The sequence below is a fragment of the Artibeus jamaicensis genome, unplaced genomic scaffold, assembly GCF_021234435.1.
Source record: "Artibeus jamaicensis isolate MK-2021 breed Jamaican fruit bat unplaced genomic scaffold, CSHL_Jam_final scaffold_916, whole genome shotgun sequence".
In the NCBI taxonomy this organism is placed as follows: domain Eukaryota; kingdom Metazoa; phylum Chordata; class Mammalia; order Chiroptera; family Phyllostomidae; genus Artibeus; species Artibeus jamaicensis.
In genome coordinates, this window is record NW_026522059.1 from 11,455,119 (window position 1) to 11,478,693 (window position 23,575).

Consider the following 23,575-nt stretch of genomic DNA (forward strand, 5'->3'; position numbering starts at 1 on the left):
TCACATACGTGCAAGTGAAATTTCAGAAACGGGACTGTTGGGATAAAGAGCGTGGTCACCGAAACATTTTTTAAAAGTCCATCTTTTAAGAAAGTGTGTTTTAGAAAGCATGATACCTCATTTCCAAGATTCAGAGCGACGCTGACCATTGGGCCGTGGTGATGCCGGGTCAAGGTCTAGAGGGAAGCGGGAAGTAGAGAGCTCCCTCTCCAGGGCGACGTGAGGATCAGCCAAACGCCTTGTCCCCCAGCAGCTCTTCCACCCTCCTGGCTCTCCAACACTCCCACTCCTGCGGATTCCTCATGGAAAGGCAGCGTCCAACCGCAGAATCAGCCTGGGCTCCAAGTTCAAACATTCCTCATGTCAGGGACCCGCTCTGCAACTTATAATCTGTGTTTCCGAGTCTCAGTATCTTCATCTGTGGCTAATGGGGCTGACAGTTCCACCCAGCCTATGGGGATTGAATAAACTGATCTATGGATCATAGTAAGCACACGATACATGTACGCTTTTATTATTATATTTTACCATTATTATTACTAAACTTTAAGGTCCTATAACCTGAAATGGCAAATGTTGACACAGAAAAAGGTAAAAGCAATGGTCTGGGAGTATCATGTGGGTTTGAGAGGGGGAGGGGAGGGGACAAGGCAACTGGGGTCCCAGCTGACTAGAGCTTGGCTTAAAGCCTCAGGGTGCCAGGGCCAGGGTTGGGAAGGTGACGCCATAACTCCAGAGATAACCTTTGCCTGTTTCCCAGGGCCAGCGAGGGCCAGCTTGGTTAATGGTTACGCGAGTGGTGCCGGCAGTGTGGTAAGTGTGGGTGGCCTTCCTGTGTGCTTGGGGCAATGCGGCCAATTAAAAACCTCCTCCAGCAGCGAGGGCTCCTGAGGCCCTACCTGCTGGAGGAGGGGTGTGACGAGTCACCAGGAGCCAACTCAGCTGTTGCTGTGCAGAAGCTCTTTGACATCTGCTGGAACCCTGTCTTCGCCGTGGCCACTGCTGCTGTTGCCACGCAGCCCTCCTCCGTGGAGGCCACTGTGCGCGATGTGCCAGGCTCTCGGCTAAGAAATGGACATGCCTTTTTCTCTCCCCAGCAACACCATGAGGGAGATACTTCCATTTTGCAGATGAGGAAATTGAGGATCAGAGAAGTTAATTGGCCAAGGTCAGGTAATGAGTAAGGGGTGGAGCTGCGATTTGAATCCAGGTCTCTGTTAACCCCAAATCTATGTCCTTACTCACTGCACTATAATATGTATTGCTGTCACCACCCTTCCCCCCACGGTCTCCAGCATTGTCCCTGCCCTCACTGTCAGCCCTGCTGATACCACCACTACCAGCATCTCCATCGTTATCATCACTACCACCCTTGTTGTCAATTTCACAAGCCAGTTTCGCATGTATCATCTCACTGAAAGTCCACAACATGTGATCAATAGCATGAGTGGGTTATTCCCATTTTGTAGATGGATTTAATGGTTACTACATGCGAGTTTTTAAAACAGTAACTGGAACAATCCACGCTGTCTCTGAGCCAGCACTTCACCTGTGAAATGGGGATGATAATTGCACTGATCTGTGGCTGTTGTGAGGCTCCCAAGAGATAAACTCATTGTGAGTGCTTATCCCAGGGCTTGCATGTAAGCATGAATACAGTGTGCCTGCTAGTTTGTCAGTATATTTTATGAGGCCACTAGTTGTCCCGAGTCCCTCTCTTTGTTCTGTAACTGTGTTTGTGGAGAGTGGCTGAGAGGACCCAGAGCCAGAGCCGCTGCTCTGGGCTGCTCTCCTGGTTGGATCCCGAGGTGTCTTAATTTGCCCATCACAGTCACGTGCACAGGAGAAAAGTCCCCGGTGCTGTTTGCGGAGCTCAGCGGTCAGGATGTCAGCCATGTCTCCGCTGCTTTTCCCCCTTTTCTTGGCTTCAGAATTTCCAATCTAAGGACTTGGCCTGGGACCCGCAGATTTCACGGTGAGAGTGGACTTTGCAGGCTTTCCCCAGCAGAGCCCTCACCGGAGATGCTCTCAGCAGGGAAAAATCCTTCCCTTCTCTAACGTGAGGCAGACGCCACGTGCCTTAGGGACGTGGTGAGAGACACCAGAGCTGGTGTCCCCAACTCCTTTCTGTGCTCAAAGTGGCCGAGGACGTCTGGCCATCCCATGAGGGTCTCAGTGGAATGTCGCACACCTGAGGTACTCTCTCCGACCCCCAGGTAGAGGACAGGAGGGTGGGCCTGGTTGTCAAAAAGGAAAGATTTGGTTTATTCAGAGAGTGATGATGGAGAAGGAAGAAAGAGGAGAAACAAACGTTCAGTAAATACACGGGGTCCAGCACAAATAACGGCCCTTTTTAATCACAAAATCATCAGCATGTCATTCTGTAACATAACCATATCACACTCGAACACACCATATGACAATTTAGGTGAAACGTTCCAATTAAAACTGTAAATTATTACCTCCATATTATTACCCTACCAACCGCACTCAAGCAGGTGTTACTCCTGCTGAACCCTGTGTATTTTTGCTGGCTGCTTTGGATCCTGAACTCTGTTCCAAGTACAGTTTTAATCATGTATTGTCCCTTCCTTACTCTTCAGCTATTCTTTCCTCTTGGTTATTATTTACAATTTAAACAGAACTGTGTGGTTCAGGTGCAAGATTTTTTGTATTGCAGTTTGTATGGAAGAAACTTAGCAAGATGAGTCATTTGCATATTATTTCCCAAAAGAAAGGAAAGACACACCATTCCTCCGACAACATCCCACAATCTTTCTAAAATAAACCTTTCTTCTCGATTATTCCTGAATGGACAGCTCAGTCTGTTTCATTCGAATGTGAAAGTGTTGCTACTAATTAAAGAGAAAGAAAAGCACAAGTAATTAGTAAGAATATTAAAAATCTCCTTTATATCAGTATAGGGCTTTGCAGTTAAAGAAAATAGGCATTTCCAGGTTTTATTTTAGTTAATGATGTAAACCACCTGCTGGAGGAACTGGGTGAAGTATTACAATTCCCATTTTATAGACAAAGACACTGTGACTTAAGAAATTAAGTGTCTTGTGCAAAGTTAGGCAGTTGGAAAGTGGCTGAGTTCATTTATAGTCTAGGGTTTTTGACTCCAAATCCAAAAATGATATGTGTTGCAGCATTTGTAATACTTCATGAGATCAACAACAATTCATCTGTTCAATAGTTAGGTTTATCCAATTGGCCGTTTTCTGCCAGATATAAAGTGTCACTTTTACCTGATGGAAAGTTTTTTTTATTACCTTCTATTCTGAAAGTATTAATTTTTATATGGGCAGTCCTAAAAATCTAGCATCTGTTGATGCAACTATCAAATCCTACCATACCCTTAGCCAGGATGGTCGTGAGAAGCCACATTTCTGGTTTTTGTGACATCGGCCATACTGTGACTTGATCTGTGGGTTGTGAGGCCTGTAAGCAAGGTGATGAGGGTCCCAGGTGTGCTGTGGAAGATGATGGGACAATATGTGGTTGACAAAGCAGTGGGGGCAGAAAGGAGAAAGGGATCATTATATCCCTGGAAAGAAGAACCGGGAAAGGCTTCCTAAAGAAGGTCACAAATGAGCAGAGCTTTCGGTGTAATGAGTTTCTCCCTGAAGTCAGGGGGCATGGAGGTCATTTCAGGGAGAGGAAGTAGCAGGTGTATGGAGCAGTGACCCCATACAGCATGTTCCAAGGATGTGCTCTGCTGGAACTGGATGAAGGAGCCTGTCTCAGGTTGGGATAGGGCGATGTGAAACAGAAATGAAGGTCAACCCAGCCAGGAAGAATTCCCAGAACCCTCCAGTCTGAGAGCACAGCCCTCAGATTCTCCATCACAAAGGACAACTGTGCAGACCTCCTGGGCCGGTGGTTCTCAACCCTAGTGCACCTTAGAACCCTCTCCATGGTTTTGATTCACTGGGCTCAGATGGGGTCTGGGTCTCTGCAGAATTAAAAAAAATGCTTTAGGTGATATTAATGAACTATTAAGAGACAATGATTCCAACACCTGTTAAAATGGAATGTGAGACTTTATTCAAGACTATTGCAATGGGGATATTGCAATAGCAGAGAGAGATGGCGTTCAACTGCAAAGACAAGGCGGGATTTATAGCCAATGTGCAGAGTGAGAGGGTCAGTGATGGAAAATTACTAAGAGGAGACATGAAGGGCAGGGGGATTTTTGCTAAAGGCAACAAAGATTTAGACATCAAAAGGTGGGGATAAGAAAATCAGTCAGATATCATGGATGGAGAGACGACTTAGAGAATTCTTTGCTGGGACTGTACAAGCCAAAGATGGGGTGGGCATGAGGTTGAGACCCAGTGGAGAAGAGGGCTCAGGGGAGCCTGACTCAGTCTGGTCCAGGAGAGGGCCTTGTCAATGCATCTGGGGCTGTGACCCGTGGCTCCCTGCTGTGGTGGGGCACAGAAAGGACCTTCAGTAATGAGCTCATGGTCACTATCCTGTAGCTGCAGAGTTTGTTATGCTGAGTAGTACACTGAGTGGTTAATCAATATGACCTTGAGAGGGATGATGCAGGTCCAGAGGCCTGTTCAGAGGCTGAGAAGAGAGCTGAGGAAACCATGGGGGCAGAGAATGCCACAGTCAGCCTTGAGCTCAGTGACTCACAGCTCTGCCTGTAGGCAAGTTACCTAAGCTCTCAGAGCCTCAGTTTCCGTACTCAGAGATAGAGACAGGAGGGTAACACTTCTCTAAGGTTGGCAGCTAGCAGAGTAGGATCATGAAGAAGGCAAACATTTTAAGGTGTCTGGGAGGATATCATTGACTGACCTTAGGGACTCGGATGATAGGGAGGAAGGAGAGTAGGACACATTGGAGGGACTGAGGTCTACAGAATCTTACACTTAAACAGGTAGGAGGTCATTGACTTTTCCTAATGACCTTGTAGGATGTAATATTATCATCTCCAGTTAACAGATGAGGAAAATGAGGCTCAGAGTGGTTTTATAATCAGTTCCCAACTTTGTTTAACACTAAGAATGATATCCTTTTCATGGAGATGGAAGAATAAATTGGTAAAAGAACCTGTATAAGAACAAGGAGGCCATGGACCCACCCAGGTCACCATTGTGACTCTCCACCTTCTCAGCCCAGCCCTAGGGGAGCCCAGTGCTCCCGTGTAGAGGCTCTGAAGGATGGCACTTGGAGGTATAATACCGTGTTCTTGCACGTGGTCCTGTGTACCAGCATGACAGGTAAAGGTCATGGCAGCCGTGAGGGATTTCCCATCTGTTGACATTCAAGTTCCTCAGCCAACCACTCCCAAACTGAAGTGTGTATTTAGTGAGTCGACTCTGCAACAAAGCAAATTAACTCACTATAATTATGCAGGTCCACCTTTTGCTCTCAGGATACAGGCTTCACTCTCGGTGACCTCAGTTTGGCACAATAAAAACTCTTACGTCTGGCTTGGGTATTTGAATTCCCAGTGATGTGATCATTATTTTGGAAGTGGGAAGAATTGAGGGTCCTGCAAAAGCGGGACTCACTTTTCCACTAGAGTTGGAGATAAAACACAGGATGCCAAGTTACATTTTAATTTTAGACAAACAGTGAAACATTTTTTTAGTATAAGTGGGTTCCAAACATCACATGGGACATACTAAAATTTGTATTGTTAAATATTCAAATTTCATTGGGTATCTGTATTTTTATTTTTTGAATCTGGCAATCATACGTTGCACACTGAAGACTTGTAATCACTCACAGATTTCAGCTGAATCTTTGATTCTAGGACAGATGGAAATTGAAGCGTGTGAGAGGACTAAGAATTCGGGGAGTGTAGTCCAGTTGCCCAGACTTTTTTTTTCTGATAGTTGCTCAGAGCAGTTGTGTTTATCCCATAGGATCCAGAATCTCAGCAGGAGCTGATTGGCTGGCATTGGACATGTGAGCCAAGTTGGGCCAATCAGGTCTGTTTCTGAGAATTGGGACTCAGAGAGCCAGTTAGTCTTTGCAAAATGGTTGGAACTCTGAGATAATGGTCCATGAGACACCCTGTTATCTTGACAGTTAATTTTTGTTACTTGAAACCAAAAAGACTTACTCGAGAGAGGATGGTAACCCTGGACTGGGTTTAGTAGAAACGTGAAGGAATTTTCTCCTAGGATTGCCATGCTAATCTCTTTGCAACTGTTTTAGTCTGTTCAGGCTGCAAGAATAAAATGTCACAGACTGGGTGGCTTATAAACAACAGAAAATTATCTGTCAGGGTTCTGGAGGCTGGAAACCCAAGATTGGGGTTCCAACATGGCTGGGTGTGGGCCCCTCCTGGGTTGCAGACATTTGCTGTGTCCTCACCTGGTGGGAGGGGTTAGAGAGCTCTCCGGAGGCTCCTCCCTCTGACTTAGGCACCACGCAAAGGCCTGGCTTCTAGTGCCATTAACTTCGGAAGTTAGGATTTCAATATAGAGGTTTGGGGGACACCAACCTTCAGACCAACCTACCCAAATCCTACTCGTGCTTTAAAACCAGATTAAGTCCCATCTTCTCCACAAAGCCCTTGTTAATGACCCCCCCCCCCCACACACACACACAATTTTAAAAGGTGACTCGGAATTCCCAGTTACTGCGGGCTTCCTCAGTTGAAATGTTGAATGCATGGAACTCCATCTGAACACAGCGCTTTAGTGAGAGCTGTACGAAAGACATTTCTTTTAAAGCATTCCATATTCTTCCTCTTAAAAGCTCCACAGGCAGACGTTTGGGTTGTCATTTCATTAACCTGGACCCTTCCAGGCTGCACCCTCTATGAGGACAAAGGGCATTGCACTAAGAAGCACTGTACTAACCATGTAGTTTAACTTTTACTTTTGCCACATACCAAAGTGTGTGCCTTTGGACAATGAGGCTGAGATGCATTATTGCTGCGACTCACCTGCTTTGAGTCTGCATCACTTTTACGTGATTGAACAACCTCCTAACTCATACCTTATCTTCAGCTATTCCCCATTATAACCAGCTTCCTATATTCCTACAGATTATGAGTCTAATTGACAACACTACTAGATGAAGGAACAATAGCCTTGATTTATGAAGAGCTTATGCAAACTAATAAAATTATTATGATCCCCAAAGTCTGTGTCTTGGCACCCCCGGAAGCCCCTCCCCCTTTTCTTTGCACATACCATTCTCTCTGCCTGAATCCCCTTCCCTTGCTTTTTTTTCCTGTTCACCCTTTAAGATGCAGCGTAAATGTCAGTTTTGTGGAGCTGTTCCAGTCTCTCTCATATCCTCTGCATCACAGTTGAATGGGTCTTCCCTTCTCTGTGTTCCTCTCCACTGTACATTCTTGCATTATAGTATTTATTGCATGGTATTGTAGTTATGATCGCATGTATTGTGTTTGCTTATCTGCCCCTGCCAACAGGCTTTGAGCCCCTCAAGGGCAAGCATGGGGGTCTTCCTGGTGCATTCAGCACATGGCACGATACCTGGCACATATCGGATGTTCAGATGTAAGCCCTCAGGATGAGAGTAAGTCCTCCTGCTCATCCCTGCTGCCTCCTGGGTTCTTGACCAGGTGATATTTAAGGAACAGTAGTCAAATGGGGAACAAAGTACAAGCTTGCTTAATGATTGGCAAGCACCATAAAACCCCCAAATGAAGGCCTTCTTGGATAAAAGCTGGTTAGGAGATTGGGGCCTCAGGTCAGGAGAAAAAATGGAGCTTCCCTCTCCCCATGCCCTCAAATCTAGAATGGCTGGGCCTACAGCACCATTTCAAAGTCCCAATCAGCGGCGAGGGCAAGGCTAGCTGGGTAGTGCTGCATGCTGGGCACAGGATCAGGCAGAGGAATGATGTGAGGTAGGGGTGGGAGGAGGGCTGTGCTCATGAAGGCAGAAAGTGAAGGGGTGGGCTAGCCCCGCCCAAGGCTGAAACATGGTCCAATGATCATCTCAGGCTCTGATCACTGACAGGAGCTCCTTCTCTCTGGGGGGAAGTATTAAGGGAGGGCATTAGACAGAGGCACTTAGAAGTGATAAAAGGGATGAAAGTTTCTCTAATCTTATTGTGAGAGAAAACAACCAGAGAAAAATCAAAGTATATTGTGAGTAAAGGTAAAGATTCTCCACAGTGTCTTCCTTGTCTTACCTGTATCCTGAATTCTACCTCCAAGGACAATACAGACCATGAAATAATATCAAAAAGGACGCAAAAACCAGGGGTTAGATAGTTCAGTGTAAATACTGCACTTTTTTTCCTGTTAAAAACTACTGGTAACTTCATAAAATTTACCTATTTTAATCAGTCCTCAAGCAACACAAACGAGTAGATAGTCCTATTTCAATTATTAATATTTGGGAATGGAGACATTTGTTGAGAAAAGCATTGACTTTCTTTTCCTGGTTGTGGGCTGGATTGTCTCATTGGAAGAACCTGTGTTTTCAGAGATGCATGTGCCCAGATGCACTAATTAGGGACTGAAGGCCAGCCAGTTTCCCAGACGTCTCTGACCTCGGGACCTTCCCTACTAGGGAAAAATACAAGCCGGCTTGGACAGGAACAAGCTGAGTGACACTCCGCCTCTGGGTTGACAACTGCTGCTGTCAGAGCAGCCCTGTGACATGTGAACACTGTAGAACATTTGAAAACACAGATTAAAACATATTTAAATGCAATTCAACCACTCAGCTATTATCACTCTCATCATTTTTAGTCATTATTTTTCCAGGTCTTTGTGTGTGTGCATGCATGTATATGGATGTGCACGTGCTTATTACATTAAAACTCTGATCAAGTCATATTGTACACATTTCTTTATGTGCCTATGTACCTGCTTTTAAAAATGACTGAACAATACCATGGTCAGTTTTATGCCACATTAAATGTTCTGCCACAAAATCGTTCTCAGTTACTGTTGGGTATTCCAATGTGGGGATAAACCAGGGGTAATTATTCACTCTCCTGTTGCTGGACATTTAGATTATGTCCAGTTTTCACTATTATGAACAATTATGGATATGAAAATTATTTTAGCCATGTTTTTGTGTGCATCTATAACTATTCATCCAGGCCAGATTCTTCGAAGTGGAATTGCTAAGTCAAAGACTTTGCAATCTTTTGAGGTTTTTTTGGATAGATGTTAGACATCAGGTTGTACAAGTTTCCTTCTGCAGCAGTCCAGTTTTCTGAAAGTCCATGACTGGGCAGTATTGGGTCTTCCACATATCACTAATTGATAGATGAGGTGTGTTCTTAAGGGCTTCACAGTGGGCACTCAGCTCCCGCGGCCCATGAGATTCCCTCTCATCAATACACCCTTTATTGCCTCTCCTCTCCTCCCTGTCTCACTTTTCCCACTTCCCCATTTGTCTTCCTAGGATCTCTTCCCAAATAAACTCCTGGTATCCAAGCCCGTATTTCAGTCTGATTCTGTGGGAACCAACACCAAGTTTTGGGAACCCACTCTAAATATGTGGGAACACACTGGAGGCAGGATCCATTCTGCCTAAGTGACTTGGTCCATTTGGGCTGTTATAATAGAATACCATAAACTGGGGGGCCTTATAAACAACAGGAATTTATTTCTCCCAGTTCTGGAGGTTGGTAAATCCAGGATCAAGGTGCAGGCAGATTTGCTGTCTGGCAAGAGCCCACTTCCTTCTAGCTATATCCTCTCATGGGGGAAAGGACTTGGGACCTCTCTCAGGCCTCTTCTAAAAGGGCACTAACACCATTCATGAGGGCTCCACCCTCATGACCTAATCGCTTCCCAAGTTCCCCACCTCCTAATACCATTTCATTGAGCGTTAGGATTTGGTGTATGAATCTGGGGGCATACAAACATTCAGACTATAACACTGGGTGAGCACTGGTAGGAAGAGCAGTAGTTATTATTAAGATAATAATGATAATAATGTTTAAAAGGTAGTGTCAGTGTCATTGCTTATTGCTTGCTTACTCTGTGCCAGGCATGGTGAGCTCTTCCTGGCCATCGGGCCCCTCGACCTTCACAACTCCAGGAGATGCATACTCTTTATTATCATCCCGTGTGATGGAGAGGAAAACGAAGCTTATGATGGTTGGGGAACTTGCCCCAGACCCCTGCCAGGTAGGAAGTGTCAGAGCTGATATTTGAAATGTGCTCCAGGGCCTATGACCTTCAAGAAGGGGACATTTGAACTGATCCTTTAAGGAGGAGTTTTGGGGGGAGGGGCTGCCAGGTGGACAGGGAGAGGGACATGGCAGGCAGACGGAGGAGCAGGGGCGAAAGTTCTGAGCACACTGAGCCTTGTAGAGGGGTTGCAGGGAAAGTGGGATGTGCCGGGAACAGTCTAGATAGAAAAAAGAAATGAAGCTGGAGTATTTGGCTGGGGCCAGGCTGTGATGGACTTCATTCATCCTGCTAAGAACTTGAAGCTTAGAGCTATTCGATGGGACACTTAAAAGCCTGGAAATGACATGCTCAGACCCATGTGGCAGAGTGGAGAAGGGACAGCAACTGCAGAGGTGGCAGGGAAACCAATTAGGAAGCAAGAGAGGTTTGATTTGCCTGGATCCTGCTGCTTCCCCGACTCCGTCAGTGGAGATAGACCTGAGCTGGCTGGCAAACGGGCTGAGTGGCTCTCCTGGGATGATCCTTTTAGCAACTGGCTGTTCTTCCTACAGATGAGCCAGGTTTGCAAAGCAGCCCACAGACTGTCCTGATCTATAAATAAGCCCTATCTGTCTCCACTCGCCCCCCTCCCTCAGTGCTCTAGGCAAAGCCTTTTCTAGAATTCAGACAATCAGATCTCCAAAGCCTCCATCGGGGTAGGGGATGGGTAGGCAGTTCAAAGGGATGTAGGTGGTAGAATTGTCCATGTTTGAGCCGGACAGGATCTAGGGAGAAGAGGCTTAGAATATACCGGGAAATTGAAGCCAGAGATGAGAGGCTGGGTCTCCTACTTCCTTCCAGTTACACAGCCTCACCTGAAGCCCTTTGCTTTATTTATTTCTGTTACCTAAAAGTATTCTTTTCCTAGGGAGTCACTTAGAATGCTACCCCCACCCTCAAGTCTTTGCTGAAAATCCCACTTTCTCAATGAGATATGCTCTGGCCACCGACTTCCTACCGCAACCAGCTCCTCTCCTCAACTGCACTCTGTTCTGTTTTTTTGCTGCGGCACACGTCATCTTCTAATAGCTAATGGCATTGTCTTGCTATTTCCATCCTGTGTTAGCTTCTCAGGGCAGGACTCATGTCGACTTTGTTCCGTGAGGATCCCAAGTGTCTGGAGGGTGCCTGGTGTCAGCAGGCGCTCAGTGAATATTTTGTGGGGTTAACCATATTGCTTGTCTTCCTGTCTTCCTGGCTGCCTTTAATGGCAATTTGTGCCTGGTCTCACTGATGTTGAAGGGACGTGTAAATCTGACAGAATGATAAGGGAAGTGTGCATAGGACAAAAGGGATGTTGATGACGATGATAATTTTCAAGATAAGACCTACAATCAAATTATTAAGGAAGCACTTAAGAGCTCATCAACCCACCTTCCAACATTTAATGAATTACTTCTCTGAAAACATCAAAACTCTAGGCAGCGCTGTCCGATAGGGCTGTAACATGACCATACACCTATACTTCTAACTTTTCTTGTAGCTACCTTAAAAAGTAAAATCAATCAATCAATAAGTAAAGATAATTTCTTTACTGATATGCAGCCAAAATATTATCATGCCAACATGTAATAAACACACACGGATTTAACGAGATATTTGACATTCCCTTTTCCTCCAGGTCTTTGAAACCCAGTGCATACTTTCATGTGAGCACATCTCGATTTGGACCTACAAAGTGTTCAGCAGCCACATGTAACCAGTGGCTATGGACAAGGGAAATTCTAGAAGGAAGACACAGCCCTTCCCCCCTCAGAGCTCATAAGTGCAACTCTGGGCCAAGTTCAAGAGCAAAGGTAGGAACTAGGGAGTAAGAGGTCAAGGGAGACGTGATAGTTCTGCTTGAGGGGCGGGGAATTGGCAAAGACATGAACTATGAGGTCACATGAGAATATGTACTTGGTAAATAAATATGGGAACCTGTGTAGCTTGCCTATTATCAAGGAAATGAATTAAACTAATATCAACTTTTTATTTGATACAATTAAACAAGTAAAAATGCAAACCACTGAGATGGTACACTCGTGAGTGGCTAGTGCTGGTGACAGTGGCGGTGACAGTGGCGGTGACAGTGGTGGAAAGCATTTTGAGAATATATCTCAAGCGCCAAAAGGAGCCTTTACTCCATAATCTCATTTCTGGGAATTCATCTTTAAGAATAATTCAAAATGAAGTGAAAAAAGATAAGGCATGCCATTGTTCATTTTAATGTTACTTAAAAAGCAAAAAATTGAAAATGGCTTCAATGAACCATAAAAGGGTTGGGTCCATTTGGAAGAACTTCTCAAAGACAGTGTTCTAACATGGAAAGTATGACCATGACAATGATAAGGAGAGAGGTCAAATTCAATATTATACCTACTTAGAGTCTGCAACTCTATGAACATTACCTATGTGTCCTCAGAGCAACTGGGAGAGAACATGCAATCACATTTCTCATTTGGTGAGATTACAATGATTAAAACATTTTTGGTGTGCAAAATTACACGTATTTCAGCAAAATTAGGGGGACGGGTACAAGGCTAGATTATTCTTCTTGCTCATCAGTAAAATATAAACAGAAGAGTCAGGGTGGCTTGGAGGAAAACACCTGTCCTACACCCAAACTCTTCAAATCTGACCACTGCGGCCTTCCTCTTACAGGATGGCACTTCACACGCGCTCCTGAAAATATGAGGCCAGGCTGTGTGTTCTCGAGAACCCTGTTTTCAGAAATGGTGACTTGAAAGATCCATCGTGTCATAATCGTGCCTTTCGGTTTCAAATTAGCCACAGTGAGAATTCTGTGTTTAAGACGGGTAAAGACAATTGTTTTTAGATGATCGTAAACATAAAAACACCAAGTTAAAAAATGCTCATAGAACTCTCAGTCCTCCGAGAAAAGAATCAGGCCTTCAGGGACTGGGGACCCCCAGGGTGTTGAGCGTGAGAAGCACTATCCAGCAGGACCCTACTAAGCCGGGAGGCGTGACTGGGGACCCCCAGTGGGGCTGAATGGGCCAGGACCTTGCTTTAAAACGTCTATTTAACTTGAGTGACTTTAAGTGCGCTCTCTACACCCCAGTTCACTTTAGGTCTCTGTTATGGGCTGAACGGTATCTGTGAAAATTTCCCATGTGGAATGGCTAACTTCCAGTGCCTCAGAATGTTACTTATGTGGAGACGGGGCCTTTAAAGAAGTGATTAAGTTAAAGTGAGGTTATTGGGGGTCTGTAGTCCAGTCTGACTAGTGGCCTCCTGTGTATAGAAAGTCCGAGTCCGCAGTCTCTTCCGAGTGAAAGGAAGAGTCCCTGGAGACAGGCCGACTAGAGTTGGCTCAGCCACCCACTGGCTGAGTGAGTCGGGTCAGCCCTTCATGCTCCCTGAGCCTCGGTTTCCTCATCTGTGAAATGGGCACGCTCACAGGACTATGCCAGGCTGCTGTTGTGAGGGCTCAGGCGGGTAGCTTGTGGGAAATGCTCAGAGAAAGATTTTCCTTCCTCAGCCCTTCCTGCCCCGGCTTTCGATGTGATTGATTTCGCTCCTTGCACCCTCCTGTGTACCTGACGTCAGCTGAGGGCTTTGCGTTGCCCTCTTAGCATCCTTGCAATCACTTCCGTTAGGTGGTGGAGGGGTGGAAGTGAAAGGCACGGGAGGTTGGCCAGAACCATAGGCAAACCTGCCTTTTCCAAGTTGACACAGGTGTTACCTCTCATATTTCTCTCACCCCACTCCTTTCTCTCCATGGAGAGCAGGGAGGGCAGGAAGGGCACATCTGCTGTTTGTTTCCATCCCAGTTTCCTCCTGAAACCTCTTCTGCGGGCATCATTCCCCAGGGAAAATGGGAGGAGCCAAACCAGCTCTGGGAGGGCCTCATGCGGTGGGCAGTCAACTGATGTGTTCCTGGCCACGCCTCTGGGAACTTTGTCAAAACGACTTTTCTTCTCATTTCTGTTCTTTGCAGAATGTGAAAGTTCAAAGAAGCTAGAGGGAAATGAACAAGAATAACATCACCGAGATGGTTAAGAATAGTATGACTATATTTCTACGTGCAGATAAAGGTAAAAATGGTATTGCATTATAAACACCTGTGAAAGCTGCTTTATTTCTATGTCACCTAGGGCGAATTGCTTTTTTGGCCAATAGATACTCATTTATAAAATTATCTAGAAGCCGAGGAGCATTCTCCTACCTGGCTACCCCATTACTGCACGATCAGCTTCCTCCAGAGCTTCTATTGTCATAAAGCAAAGCTTCCATGAACATCCCTGTGAGCTCAGACTTTGTGCATGCACCGAATTATTTCTTCAGTTTAAATTCCTGTACTGAAACTGAGGAGTAACAAATGTTATACAATAAAAAAGATAAGTAAGAAAATTGTTTTTAAATAAGGAAAAAAGGAGATAGCAGAAATTATATGGTGAGGGCCTCCTTACTCTGTCTGCCTCTCCCAGAGATCTTAACCCCCAGGGGACCACTAATGACTGCTGCCGGGTGTCCTTCGGGAACCTTTTCCTAGATTCAGCCAAGCATCCTTGTACACAAATCTGCCCCTCACCACACACACACGTGCACACAGAGGCATGCACACAATCACCCACACACTGCTTAAGGCTTTTCATTTGTAATGTTGGTTTTTCTACCAAAAGATTCTTTCTGCTTTTTAAATCTCCACTTGTTCTGTCCCCGACCCGGTTCAGAGTTGCCACTGGGAAGCATCTGTGCTCGCTCTACGGGACTTCAGCTTGTCCAGCCACATGGAGCCCTCTGAGGCCAGGCAGAGGAGGGGTGGGGTGGAAGTCTCTGCATTGTGGCTTGTATGGGAGCAAAGCACAGTCCCAGTTCTAATGTGCACGCAGCCCAACCCAGGACAGGGAGGTGTTGAAAGACGTTAGAGACAGTCGTGGCTTCCTTGAAGAAGGTAACGTACTGTCCCCAACCTTGCCAAAGCTTTGGATTTTTTTGTCATAAAACTTGTGTGGGAGAAAAAAGAAGTTGAGGGCAGGGAAGAGCATTACACAGTGAGAGATGGTCCTAGGCCAGAGGCAGCGAGCTCTGTGGTCAAGACCACTGAGAAGAAGACAACCATATCATTTCCTGTTCAATGGGACCCTTCCAAGAATGAAAGGGAAAGCTCATGACATGCTAGGACAACAGGCGTAAAGTGGTCATCTGGTCACTCTTCCTAAGAGGACACTGTCTCCAGCCCACAGGGGCCACAGGTGTGCTGTGGACCCTTGGTCAGAATCAGAAGGCCTGGATTTGAGGCCCTGCCCCTTGCTGGCTGGTGAGACCAGGGGCAGAGCCTTCAACCCTTGAGTCTGTCTCCAGCACTGCAAAGTATTGACTTCACAGCCCAATTGTGCAGAGTGGGATGCTGAGCTTTGGAAAGTGTGATGTGCTGTGACCATATAAGCTGTGAAATTCCAGTCCTCCCACAGCCTCTGTCAGTGACCCCCCAAGAAGGGCCTTTGTGGGAGAAGTCTGACCAATGGGAGATAAACGAACAGCACTGCCTTCAACCACATCCCCTAACCACACCCCAGCCCCCTGAAGGCAGAGGGGACTCTCTCATTAACTGGAGGTACAGGCAAGGTGGGTGCCATGCACGGAATAGTGTCTCCCAGAATTCATTCCTACCTGGAACTTCAGAATGTGTCCTTACTTGGAGATAGGGTCTTGAAGATATGATTAAGGTAAGGATGGAAATGAGATCGCACTGGGTCCGGTCCCAGTATTTGGGTCAGGTCAGGCCCCAAATTCAATGTGAGTGTCCTTATAAGAAAAGATACACAGAGGCAGGGAAGAAGAAGGTCCTGTGGAGGTGGAGGCAGAGACCCCAGGGATGCTGCAATAAGCCAAGGAATGCCAGTAGCCACCAGAAGCTGGGAAAAGCGGCAGGTACCATTTCTTATGGACTTTGGAGGGTGCCCAGCTCTTCTGACATCTTGATTTTAGATTTCTTGTGTCCGTAACAGCAAGAAAATTCATTTCTGTTTGTTTTTTTTTAATCTAACAAGTTTGCGGCAGTTTGTTATGGCAATCCTAGGATCCTAATACAGTGAGGTTAGTAGCAAGCACTATTTCTGGGTCACTCAAGGTGAACCATGCATTGTGAAAAGCGCCACAAGAGAATGGACTCATTTAATCCTTGCAATGCTAGTAATACTGTTCCCACCCACTACAGCTGACAGGAGAGGAGGCTGAGACTCAGAGGCACAGTCGCTTGCTTATTCAAGGCCTTATGGCTGGTCGGTGGTGGGATTTGAAACTCCAGAATTTGTATCCAGGAGTTTCAACTCCAAAGTCCTCATCTGAACCACTGAGCTGTCCTACCTCCTATGGGAACAGGGCGACCTGTGGGGACTGTCACAAGGGGCCCAGGAGTCAGGCTAGTCCTCCCTGTGGTGGAATTTCGGGGGAGCACCTTTCCTTGCAGGTTCATCCCTGGGCTTTCCGTTCATGTGCTCCTGACACGAGAAGCCGCGGAGGGCTGGGCGGGGCTGGAGGGGAAGTGATGGTGCGGGTGTACGTCAGCTGGCCGGTAGGCGAAGGCGTGGGAGCAGGGAGGAGGGGATGCAGGGTGGGGACATGGGGGGACATCTAGAAGCCTCCTAGCAGGTAGCGATGCCTGCCTGGAGTGGCCCCCATTTTAGCGATCAGAAGTTGTGGGGATTCCAAAGATCTGGGCTAGCCCTGCGGACGCGCTGATTTTCAGTCCAGTGAGACTCCAGAATGGGTCTCACTGGACTGACCTCTGGAACTATAAGATTAAATTTGTGCTGTTTTAAGCAACCTGGTTTGTGGCGATGTTACAGCAGCAAGCAATGGAAAACTACCACGGTGGAATTCCTGGACTCCTGGCCAGGCACCTCTGAAGAGAGACTCTTGTGACCTCCCTCTGTATGGGGAGAGGGGTGGGCAAAGCCCACCTGTTTGCAATTTGTCATTGTGCTTAGTTTAACTGTTTCCTAATCCAATGAGCAATTTATCCGTCAGCTGTGGTTAAATCAGTTTGAGCCAAGAGTCTCGGAAAAGTTCTTAGGGAAGCACTGGGCAGGGGAAGGGGGGACTCCCCTACAGAGAGGTCTACGCGAATCTTCGCAGCCAGCCTGTGATGTGAGTATCGTTCTTCCCATTTCGTGGATGAGGAAGCGGAGGCTGACGAGGGAAGCGGAACATGCCCACGGACCCATCGTGAATGGCAGAGCCGGGGCGTGGAGTCAGGTCTGCTGGGACGGTTCTCTGTTCACCACGCCCTCCCCTTCACTACCTTTGCCCAGACATGTTGTAGGGGAATTTCAGGTTCCATCTGCGGAGACCTTCTCTCCGTTGACCACTGCGTTCTTAGGCTAAGTTGTCACGCACACCTTCTCTGTTGACTGGACATTATCCGCCCCGCCCCGCCCCCGCCCCGAGGTCTTGCCTTCTTAATTAGATGACGCCCACCAAGAAGAACATGGCTCCTTCTGAACCCTGCTTAGTGCCAAATTCTGCCTGCTTTAGGGGCTCCCCGGATTCCCACGGCAGGAAAGAATGAAATCTGCCCGAAGAGGAGGGAACACCCCTTCCTCTGTTTTGAATCTGTGGGGAATTCCCGTCCGCAATTCCCTGAAATCCCAAACCCACTTTGGCAGCTGGTCATAACTGGATATTAGCAGAGGTGTGTGTCTTAGCCTAGAAATTCTGTTAGAAGAAGGTTAAAAAAATCAACATCAGAGGTGGGAAATGCTGAGTAGCCTTTGATGCGCATGAGGGAAGTCAGCCTGTCTTTTAGTAAAGCGATGAAACACACACACACACACCCACACACACCTTTCTCTACCTAACAGAAAAGATTCTTTCTGCATCCTCTATGTTCAAATAATGATCATTCGAGTTCCTGGGGGCTTCTCTATTGCTCTCCTGGCTGGATGGAGAATGTTTCTGCAGGTCATATGCTCCATGTGGCTCAGTGAAACCCTTTACATTGGATGCCCACTTCTACTGGCAAACAGTGCTACAAAAATGGCCAGGAGAGTTTATGCAGCAATGTAGTCCCAAAGGAAATGCACTGACTCGGAGACCAGTGGGCTTCTCCACGGTCATGCACCTAATCCATGGCTCCGGATACTGGTTCCTCTGCCCTGGTGGACGTCACACAAATGAGCACTCAGAATCTACTTAATTGACACATTGATGTGTGTCCCTGGAATTGTTTGTGCAACCAACTGCATGTGAATTTTGCAGAGGCAAGGGTGTCAGAAGGGTGAGCATCTGGGATATTTTAATATTCAGTATTTCCAGACTCAGCAGGCAGCAGGCTAAATCTGTCCGCTGACGGGCAGGCATGAGTTATGAAACCTCTCACATAGGTTGAGAGGTTGCCCAGGGCTGGGGCAGTGTTGCCACCAGTGTCTCCTGAGGCTAGTTGGGGGCAGGTTCGCTCCCCAGTTGTCAGGGAAGGACGAATGTGGACCCTGAGACCCATGGTGGACACACAGTGGGGCCAGCAGGGGCTTTCCAAGTCCAGGGCCCTCAGCCAAGGAGGACAGGGGAATCAGAGAACAGAAAAAGACACCCCCGTGACTGGAAGGTAATGCTGCCCCCTAATGGTTAAGGCACAGGGGGCTGAAATGCAAGAGTCAGAGGACTCACTGTGACCTCCTTCCTGGCCTGGGTTTTGCTGCCTCTTCCTTCCAAGGTAGGGGCTGTGCAGGCTGGGGGTGCCCCAGTGTGAGACAGAAGCTGGGAGCCAAGCTGTAGTCTTCAAGGGGGGAAACTTGCAGGCTACGGGTGGTGTAGGGGATGCTGCTGGTGGACTGTGTTCAAGAACCACAGAACAGAATGCAGGACCCAATCTGCTGGAATAATACTTAGTACATAATAACAGTACAAATAACAGTACATAAATAACAACCATGTATGGAAATTCTGTGTCTGAGATGGTGCTAAGCATGTTACACAGATTTTTCTCAATTCCCCACAGTCCTGTTCATTACATATCCTCATTTCCACATTCATGGTTAAGGATCAAAGAATCCTCTATCATCATTGCTATGTCTGTGGAAATGAACAGTTACGCAATACTTAGTGTGACACAGGCACTTTATAAGCACTCTCTCATGTAGTTGCCACACCTTCTTTAGGAGGTAGGTCTTATTATTTCTATCTTTATTATTTCCACTACATCATTGAGGAACCCGGAGTGTGAGAGAGAGTGTGTATCATATTTTACAATGAAGCAAACCACCCCAAAATGTAGTGGTTTGAGACAACAAGCACTTATTTACATATTTATTTTTGTATGCAGTGAGTTGGCAATTGGGGCTGGGTTCAGCTGGGTGGTTCTTCTGGTCTCAGCCGGTCCGGCCAGACCATCATACATCTATGGTCAGATGCTAATCAGCTAGGCAGCTCTGCTTCAGAGGGTTGTTCGGTTGTGCCCTGGGGTAATGGTGGAGACTGGTCCATGTGTGTCTTATCATCCAATGGCTGGGTCACCCAGACTTGTGGCTGGGCAGGGGTTGGGGAGAAAGAGAAAGAAAGAGAACATGCAGTGTTTCTTGAGGCCCAGGCTCAAAACTGGCACAGTGCCACATATTAAATTCTACTGGCCAAGGCTGGACCCAGAATCAAGGGACATGGAATATAGACTCCTGATAGGAGGAGCTACGACATCACAGAACAGAATGAGTGCAGATATAGGGAAGAGTAGACAACGGGGGCCCTTTTTACAATATATCACTGGGAAGATATGGGGAATGGGTCAGGGTGGACTTTGTGTTGGGCTGCATTCGTAGCCATCCTGGGTTGCATGTGGCCCAGAGATACCCCTGTAGTTCTTCTCCAGAAATCCTAAAGTACCAGAGATTCTGACCAACCTCCTTTCCAGCAGCTTTGCTGCAGATACAAATTATCAGTAAGACCACTTGCATATGGTTTTATTAATTGCATTTATTTAATTTCATTATTTTGAGTTCATTACATTATGACAATAGTCTTCATTAAATTATAACAACCCGAGGCAGATGATATCTTCAAGCTCAAATAAGTTTGCCATGCAAAGGTTATAGTTATGTGATCATGCATTTCAATCCTCCTTCCTAAGTGATCGAGTTATAAAATATTTATTAGTTGTTCAAAACCCTTGCTTTAGTGCATTCAATACCTTCTCTGGAAAAGATGTCAGGGCAGGCAGCTTTATTTGGTTGAGTTCACAGCGTGACGTTCAAAGGAGGTGCTTCATTGATCTTGCTGAGGGGTGAAGCTGGGTTTTGTTGACAGGCAGCTCCTCTCCTGAGCTTGCTGGGTGATTTGCTCCCAAGGTGGAAAAGGCCACTTGCACAGATGAAATGAAATCCATGGTTATCAAACATAAATTTGCCTACTTAACTTTCCAGATGGGAGCTTCTTCTACATGGACACAACCGGCTCCCACGTAAATACTTTATAACTGATCATTCTGATTCTTGACATACATACTATTTTCATATATAGGAATTTCATAATAGGAATGTAATCTATTAGCAGAGTATTTTGGGTGGGAATTAAGACTCAGATACTAAACAGGCCTGGATTTGCCACCACTCAATGCATGATATGACCTTGGACAGACACCTCAACATCTCTACGCTTTGTTTATTTCAATACTTTAAGTCAGAATTGGTAAATATCAGTTAGGGATGTGTTCAGCTACAAATAAGGGAAAACCAGATAGGGGCTTATTTTCTAACATAGTAAATCAGGAAGCAGGGAGTCAAGAGTTGGGGTGTTATTTAGACCCTGATAACCTGAAAACAAGGCCTTTCAAAGTCAGAGGCAACATGCATTTATTAGAGGTAAAAAAGGTTGTTACTTGGGAATCATCCATTTAGGCAAAAACCCCAATACTGTTCCAGTTAAGAGACCAAGACAAGGGGTATTTATGGGAAAGGGAAGGGCAACAATGACATCGGTAGATGGAAGGTGTTTCCATTGGTGCAGATAAGCTAATACGGTGGTGATAATTCTAAAGGATGTTTTTAATTTCAGTCTGGTAGTCATGATATCTGCTTTCTTGTTATCCTTGTAAATAGTTCTCTGGGACACGAGGTTACATGAGCCCCAGACCAAAGGTTATTTTGCCTTGTTTTATTTAACTTTCCAAAGGTTTGAGGAATGAAGTGAGCCCTTCAGAGGGCGTACCACAGGCCCGCTGAAGTGGTAGCTCCGATTCCATTTTAAAAAGTGGCTCCATTTATACGTATATTTTACAGATCCTTTCCCTATTCCTGTGATCAGCCTGTGGTTTTGTCCTGATGGTGGAAAAATTGCTGTGGCGCCTTCTAAAGGAAGAAGAAAAAGGGCAAAGGGCATAGGTCAGAGGAAATGCTAGCTGAGCTTGTTCGGCTTGTTTCGAGAGAAGTAAAAAGTGCTTTGGAACCTCCTCCCACCCCCCACCCCACATAGTTTTCTCCTTACATGGCATTTGCCAGAACTGAAATACGGCTGCCTCCTACCCATAAAAGAACTAGAAGGTGACCCTTTTATTTGGTCATAATGAAGCTCTGAGTGAAACCAGAGCTCCTCTGGTAAAGAAAAATAGTGAGCATTGAGTAGGAACCTCACGGTGCCTTTTTATCCCGACAGAAAGAAATGACCATTTGTTGGTTCAGGTAGCAAGCACTGCACTAAACCCTCTTCACCAGTCATCCCAAGCTAATACCCGCAACACATACCTGGTCTGTCCGGAAGGTATCCAGCCACATAATAGAAAAAAAAAATAGAGACATTTATTGAAGAAGATACAAGATACAGGAAACACTGCACGTGGGGCAATGATGCCTCAGCCCCTTCAAAGTAGGCACCTTGGGACCTCACACAGTTCTCCCAATCGCTATCAACTTTCCTGTTGTATTTTTTGAATCTCATCAACTGTCTGAAATCTCTTCCCGTTCACAGGTCATTTTAGTTTTGGGAAAAGCCAGAAGTCACAGGGCGCTAAATCTGGGCTGTAGAGGGGCTGAGTCACTTGGGTGATTTGATGCTCTGCCAAAAAACTCTGCAGGAGATGCAGTGCATGAACAGGCGCATTGTTGTAATGAAGCTGCCGATCACCAGTTGCCCATACTGCAGCCTCTGAATCATTCGAATAGTTTCTGGGGAGGAATGTTCAAGCTTAATACAAAATTTGTTGCAGATTCATCGCTCTGCTCACTCAGTCACTTTGAATACGACGGCTACACAGCACACATGCTCACTCAATAGCATCTATCGCCCCCACTGACTAGCACAGTGAAGTTATCATTGTTCACACATCCACATTCCAGTCCACTCTCCTTGACTACTAGGTTATGTCATGTCATGCAAACAGTCTCATTATACTAAAATGGCTGGACTTTTTCCTGACAGACCTCGTATGTGCTGTAGGTATGAGCTCTATTTTAGAGATAGAGAAACTGAGACCTTCGGTAGATTGCTCAAGGCTGCGGAGTGGGATGAATTAAAAAAAATCTCTATTGGGTTCCGGAGGGCTGGAGGAAGTCTCAGGTTACTCTGAATATTTTATGTTGACCTCTAGGGGAGGGGCTTAAAGCAGTTTCCTCCCTTCTTTTCGCTCCATTCCCCTGAAGGTGAGTGGGCTTGGGGCTAAGGGAGGAGTTCCCAGAGGCCCAGGGCCTCTCTCTGAGTTCCCCTGGTGATGTTTGGGGTGCTGGGACTCTTGTCCAGACTTGTGCATCCCTGTGATGTCATTAATTCTTTCTAGATTTCCTGGACAAGCTGTGGCTGTCTCCCTCCCTCCCTCCCTACACCATGGGAACAACAGTCACTTCCTCATTGTTGCCACACTGCATACTGCATGAAGGTCACCTGCAGCGACTTGAGGGAAGTGCAGCAGGATTCAACTACCCTCCAGCTTTCAGGAGCAAGTAATGTTGACAAAAGGGTTCTTGTAAGTAGTCCAGCGCGGTCCTGGGAGCCAGATTACTGCCTTTGAATCACAGCTGGCCACTTCCCCCCACCACGTGACTTGTAAGTTATTTGATTACTGTACACCTGTTTCCTCATCTGTGAAATGGGTTGTAATAATGGTTCCTATTGTCATAGTGCTGTTGTGAGAATGCACACAGAGAAAGAGAAAAGTGCTTACCACTAGCTAACATCTGTGTGTGCTTAAGTCAGTTTCTCTCTATTAGACATCTTTGTAACCAACTTGCTTTTATAGATGCATTCTTTTGAATCTTGAGAGCCAAGTCTCCTGGGGCTGTTCTTAAGTTAATATTTGTTTTTAATGAATCCTGTAGTTATCAATTAATGCCTTGCTTCCCACTGTTAATGCACAGCAAGAAAAATAATAGCTAATATTTCATCTCTTACTCAACTGCCTTTATAAAATGCAAATTAGCAGTACAGTGCCCCCTGGAGTTGTAAAATATGGTGGCCCTTGGATTAGTCAACTTGGGAGGGACGGGTTGGTAAATAGATCACTGTTTTCT

The 23,575-nt window shown here is 46.1% G+C and overlaps 1 long non-coding RNA gene across 1 annotated transcript; it reads left to right on the forward strand.

Moving 5' to 3' along the window:
* The first annotated feature begins 11,768 nt into the window (after positions 1–11,768).
* On the forward strand, positions 11,769–23,093 carry LOC119064846 (uncharacterized). The gene is made up of 4 exons (XR_005085493.2): positions 11,769–11,935; positions 12,783–12,937; positions 14,083–14,179; positions 22,846–23,093. It is a non-coding gene; the product is annotated as an uncharacterized LOC119064846 (long non-coding RNA).
* Positions 23,094–23,575: the final 482 nt, after the last annotated feature.